This window comes from Halictus rubicundus, chromosome 3 (genome assembly GCF_050948215.1).
Source record: "Halictus rubicundus isolate RS-2024b chromosome 3, iyHalRubi1_principal, whole genome shotgun sequence".
Taxonomy (NCBI): Eukaryota; Metazoa; Arthropoda; class Insecta; order Hymenoptera; family Halictidae; genus Halictus; species Halictus rubicundus.
The window spans coordinates 21,513,207-21,519,516 of record NC_135151.1 but is presented as its reverse complement, the minus strand read 5'-3'; positions in this window follow the sequence as shown (position 1 = coordinate 21,519,516).

The following is a 6,310-nucleotide window of genomic DNA, read 5'->3' as shown; positions in this document are numbered from 1 at the left end:
TTATGTATGACCGGTTAAAAAAGACTAAAACTTCTGCATAGATCTAATATAATAGTATCTTTAAATTCTTCAAATGTTTTTACTGTCTTGTACTTGATCTAATCATTAGTGTCATTAGTACGTCCGCAGTCTGATAATTACGTACATCGGTGTTTAAATTGTGTACACATGGTACGGTGGTTTTGTTAAATTAGATTTTTTAGTACGTATTGAACTTGTCATTTGTAAATTATGAATTAAACTGTTTTTAATTACTACGATTTTCTTCATTACTATTTTTCGAGAAAATCCATGCTTAAAGGAAACGCTCAACTTTGAAAACATCTCGTGCTTTAACAGTAACAGTTATATATAGTTCTAACTAATAGTATTCCGTTAATTTTTCTGAATGGTGAAGGTGCCATAGCTCGATATTACATTATCAGTAGGTAAACATGTTTAAACAATAATTAAACCGCAAAGTGCGCCTAAATTTTTCTAGTCTAATTTTTCTTTACTTAAAAATTTTTCAATGTATTTAAAATTTTGAATAAATAGCACTAGCAGAACTTTGATAGTGGTATATGACGCTGTAATACATCATTCAAAAGTTTTTTTTTAAATGAACAATGCAATAGTAGAGCATAGTGACATAATCACCCTCATTCGCTAGTTCTATTATGCTGTGTGTCACAAGAGACGACCATTTTGTCAGTGTTCAATTCCACTACTGACGTAACGCACCTTATGAAACAACGTCGTTTGTATTTTGGAAACGAAACGTGATTTATCCTGAAATAATTTGATTTTGCTCTATATTCTATGTGTTTAACTATTTTTCAACACGTTGAAAAATATTTGCAACAATTGGCACATTCCATGTTTTTCGATTTGACCGTTGTTTAAAGCTGTATCCATATTAATGTAATATTAAACAATAACATCTTATTCGGAAGAGGCTATATTGCTATACAATAATCATTCGAGTGAATACAATAAATACATTTCACAGAATAATATTACAAAACACGATTATATTTCAAAGTGTCGTCCATTTATATGCAATAACATAAAACAGTGATTCTTAAAACACGATTATATTTCAACGTATCGTCCATTTATATGCAACAATGTAAAATTCTTAATTTATGTCGTGATTGTTCATGTATTGTTAAGATATTTTGCAAGTAGCAGAATCTTCGGGGAAGAGAAGCAGAAGAGGAGGGTGCTAGTGCTGCGTCGCCACTCCCTAACGCTTGCCATAGGTTCTGTCTCTTTTTTTTACGGATTTAACAAGGATTTATCATCCCTACGATTTCCCTACCTCGCCAAGCTACAGTTACTACTACCCCAGAATCTATAACTCACGTGTGAAAATCTTTGGACGGTGGAAGAGAGAAATCTTGGACTTTCCGCGCCGGCTGGATGCTGAAGACGAAGCGTACGTCCGAGACGTTTTCAAGAATTTATTCCGGAGGACATCGATTTGTAAAATTCGCGAATCCAATTTACAAAATCCATTAACAACATACGATTTTAGTCCATGCACACGTGCCGTGTTCGATCCGGTATTAATTGCCCGGATAATTGACCAATTAATAACGATAGCAGTTATTAAACCTCCAACCCTCACATTAATTTACACTTGCGCGCGGCTTGTACAGGGTGTATACATATTGCTGGCATAAACCGATAGCCGTGATTTTACAACTTTGGTTGGGTGAAAATTTCATTGAAAAAATGGTCAATTTTTTTCTATTTCATCGTCAGGATCGACTTTGCGAAAGGAACCACGGGTCGCAAATGACCCGATATCCTGAAGCTTCGATAATGGTTAAACTGGCGTTATTCACAACATGTTTACATTTATAATGAGAAAATATTATAAATAGCGTGCTAATGACGAAGCTCGAGGAAACTACAGATTGGCTCATGATATTACAGCAGAATCACCATTATGTGAAGGTCCATTATATGAACTATTTATGCGAGCAATGTATTCCCTAATACAACACGTACATATATTAATAATGCACGTTTATGAGAAATTAATCAATACATTATTTCCGACGAACTAAAATTATAAAAATGAAAAAATAAACTTCTATTCGGCTCCAGTTTCATCCAATTAACGTAGACAATTTTTATTTTGTATAGAAACCCGTAGTCTGCTATTCGTAATGACCCAGTATGCAATTGACATAGTATATACTGGGAACATAATATCGTGATGTTGTCAAAACGGAAACATCTAGTATCAACAATCGGAAACAAATATCGTACAATTGTGAAACTTGACATGTTGGATGTTCAATAAATCTAACACAACAATACGATGTTGCAAAATCACCACCAACATCTAATACCAGAAACGTGTCATTGAAAAATATTTGTAGTAAATGTGAACAACAGAATATTTTGCTGTATATCAATTTCTCAAAAAAATGTGAAAATTGAAGAAACACCCTTGATCCTGCCAGATCTTTCTAATTCAATTTGGAAAACACGAAACTTCATCTATGGCGATACTAATTAGAGAAAATGAATTGAAGACGTTAGAAGAATTGAACGGAAACAACGACACATGCAACGGAGACCCTTATTCGAGGTTTCCATTCAATTTCCGAATAATGTTACACTATTTTCGACTTATCAAAATGATTGAAAGAAAAATACATTTTCAACGAATTTCTGTTTCCGAGCATTGACTCGGGAAATTCTTGATTTGCATAAAGATTCACAATCTGATAATAAGGTGACGCTTTCACCCGAATCGTAAGTTACCTTTGACACAACATTTTGTCAAGAAACAGGAAACATTCGAGGACGACGCGTCACTTGAAGTGTCCATGGAAAAATCTCGCAATTTATCGGGTTTGCTTGTCTGCCCCTGCAACCGCTGTCGAGTCTAAAATGATGGAGAAGGGAAGAGGCGAGGAGAACAGGAGACCGCGAAAGCGACTGTACAGGGTGTCAAAAAATTATATGTGACGGCCACCGTAGCGTGATTCTACACCTACGATTTGGTGGAAATTGACATAAAAAACTCCCCGCAAAATTGACCTTGACCTTGAAAATCAAGGTCAAAAAAACAAAAATTTCTTTTTAATCGTGTTCTACTGGTCATAAGGATCAACTTTGTGAAAGAAACCATGGGTCGCATCTCAACCGTTCACTTAAAAAATAATGTTGCATTTCTTGTAATTTTTGCAGCTTCTTTATTTGTAAATTGTTTACATCCAGCACCAATATATAAGTAAATAGCGTACTATCATACAGCGGGTACCATCAGTAAGCTATCTCGTTGGGTATGAAATTATCACGATCATGATACTCCTATTTCCCTAACTACAGAATCAAAGAAAGAAGCTGCAAGAATGATAAGAAATGCAACATCGTTTTTTAAGAGTTGAGATGCGACCCATGGTTTCTTTCGCAAAGTTGATCCTTATGACCAGTAGAACACGATTAAAATAAAGAAAAGGTTGTTCTTTGACCTTGATTTTCAAGGTCAAGGTCAATTTTGCGGGGAGTTTTTTATGTCAATTCCCACCAAATCGTAGGTGTAGAATCACGCCATGCTGGCCGTGACATATAATTTTTTGACACCCTGTACAAGGAAACCTTGATATATCCGCCAAACACAAGGAGCTGGAACGCCCGGCCGGATTTATCAGAGTTGCGGATAATGGATGGTCTACCCGGGCAGGGAAACTTTTTTAAATAATATAACGCGGAACTAGCGGTGAGCCTCGATTCCACGACGATCTAAAATATGCTTGCACTCGCGAAAACTCTCTCCGGACCACCGCGGAAATAAACGTCCCAGAGAGAAAAGAAAAGGCCGAGTAACAATTGGTCCCTTCCTCTTCCTCCTCCATCAAAGAATCGAAGACGCGTCGATACGTGAAATCGCGGAACATTCGGAACAAAATTATCCAATGAGTGAGTAGCGTAAAGAAATCGGCGGAAGGATCTCCTTCTCGACCTAATTACACTTCTCTGATTACCTAATTACAAGGGCTCTAATGAATTTTCGATATGCTCGACGTGCTACGGCGCACAGTGGGCAATTTGGACAAAATCGGATTCAAAATCAAGGAACTTTCAATAGGAATGAGGTAGAGCGATAAAATTTTTTTTAAATTAAAGCTGAAGCTTTGTAGAATATGGGAAAAATAGGGAGATTATTACCATCGAATCATTTCAACGAAAAAATGATTTCATTAGTTTCTGTCACTAAAATCTATTTTTTGCAAAATCCTGAGGTCGTAGACAAATTTTGAGACCAGATTTGGAATCAGCGTGAAAAAATCTATGGGAAATGATGTGTATCATGTTTAAAAAAAATTTTTTCCGCGCGTGGTATTGGAAAAACCACAATTTTCTTGAAATTGTGCAAGTTTAACGAATTTTCTCAAGGTTAAAAAGCGTTCGTACCATAATCTCCCTACTTTCTCACATTCTACAAAGTTTCAGCTTTAATTTAAAACAAATTTCATCGCTCTACCTCATTTCTATCGAAAGTTCTTTGATTTTGAAACCGATTTCGTCCAAATTGCCCACCGTGCGGCGCACCCGGTTCCACTAAAATAAAAAAAGAGAAGAACCAGGAAGAAAGAGTGCGGAAAATAGTGAAAAAAGAAAAACAATTATCGTGAAGCAAATTATTCGATCCTGGCAACACCGAGGGGAGGAAAGAAATGACAGTGGTATTGGCAGAACAACTGCCAGACAAAAACCGCCACCGGAGGTCGTCGATTGGACGATCCTCGGGAATGTATTTAATTCGATTGGACTCTGCCATCTGGACGAGACAAGGAAGGCGAGAGGCCGAAGAGGGTGGCTGCTCCGGCGAGCAAGGGTGAGGGAACTTCTGTTTCCGGCGGAAATGAGGCCTTCGCGACTCGCACTCCCATCCACTACCCCTTTTGCCTCCTCCCGGAACGCTCTTTCGAGCCCCCTTCAACCCGCCTGTGGCCATTCTCCTAACTGAATCCTCTATCGTTCCCTGTCGCAGGGTGCGAGGGCGCAAATTCTATTTATATTCCATCTCTCACGGTCAGGTAAATATTTTGAGTAGACCGTTGATGAACGGTTACATGCGTCGCACGAAACTTGTTCTCTGGAAATCATTCGATATCCACCGGGACACGCGGATTTCGAACGCATCCGCCCCATCTCCTGTCGCTCGACTATTTCACCGGAGTCGTCTCTTTTAAATATTGAAATTATAAATATTTACCGGGATCGTGAAATTCCGTTGCACACCGTGCGATTGAAAATTGGCAAACAGGGACCGTCGGAGCGGTATATTATCATCGGCGTTCGTTTATTGCGATTTATTGGAGCGCGTCGCAGCGCGTCCCGGAATCAAAGTTTAAACGAATCTCGTTTCCATAATATCGTGTTTTCTTTCCACGGTGGGTAGAATTTAATAAGAAAAGAAAAAAAAAAGAAATGGGGACGAGACGAGGAAAAATCAGAGCCAGAAAGGCTTGCTAATACACTCCGCCACCCTCTACGCGAGCTGGCTCACAGCCTCCTCCCTTTTTCTCCGCGTGAATGTCGCTTGCACGACGAGAATGTAATTTTCGCTGTATGCCTGGATTAGAAGCCGGCTCGTCCGGGCTCCAGGTTCTGCCGCTTGGTAAGTATTGGCCCCGTATCTCTTGAATACACTAGAACTGGAAAAGGGATCCGAGATGATCTCAAAGCGATCGATTGGCCTCGACGTGACGTCACGGGTCACGGCGGCTGTAATGTCTCGTTAAGAATCCACGCACCCGTTATGGCGCGGTTTAATGATAAGAGCGTGAAGGCAGGAAAATCTATTATTAGGGAGATCTGTCACAGCCACTTCGGCGAGATTGATTTTGCTTAACGTGCCGGCATAGATAAAAATATAAAAACTCTTTATCTGCCCGGCTTCGAGACCCGAATCTTGAGCGGCTGCTGCTCCGGGACGAATCGATTGGTGCACTCTATTCGGAAACGTTGTTGGACCTTGTATTATACATTTCCACGATGCCTGTTTGAAGAGTAAAAATTGCTGATCGGAAGAGCAGATTATGGGAGCTCGACGGTCTTAGGTACAGCGAGGACAAAACTTTCGCTGGATAGTAGTTCTGAAAATCAGGTAAGAGGATCATTGGGAGATTCGGTAGAAAAAGTCTCACGGGAAAGCATCGATGTAAAGTAGACGCCCCTATTTCACGTATATGTGTGTAAATACACGTGTGATAAACGAATCCGGATCAATATTGAACACACGGGTATCCGTGTATTTTAATACACGGTGATAAGTATAACGTTGAACAGTTGAACGTGG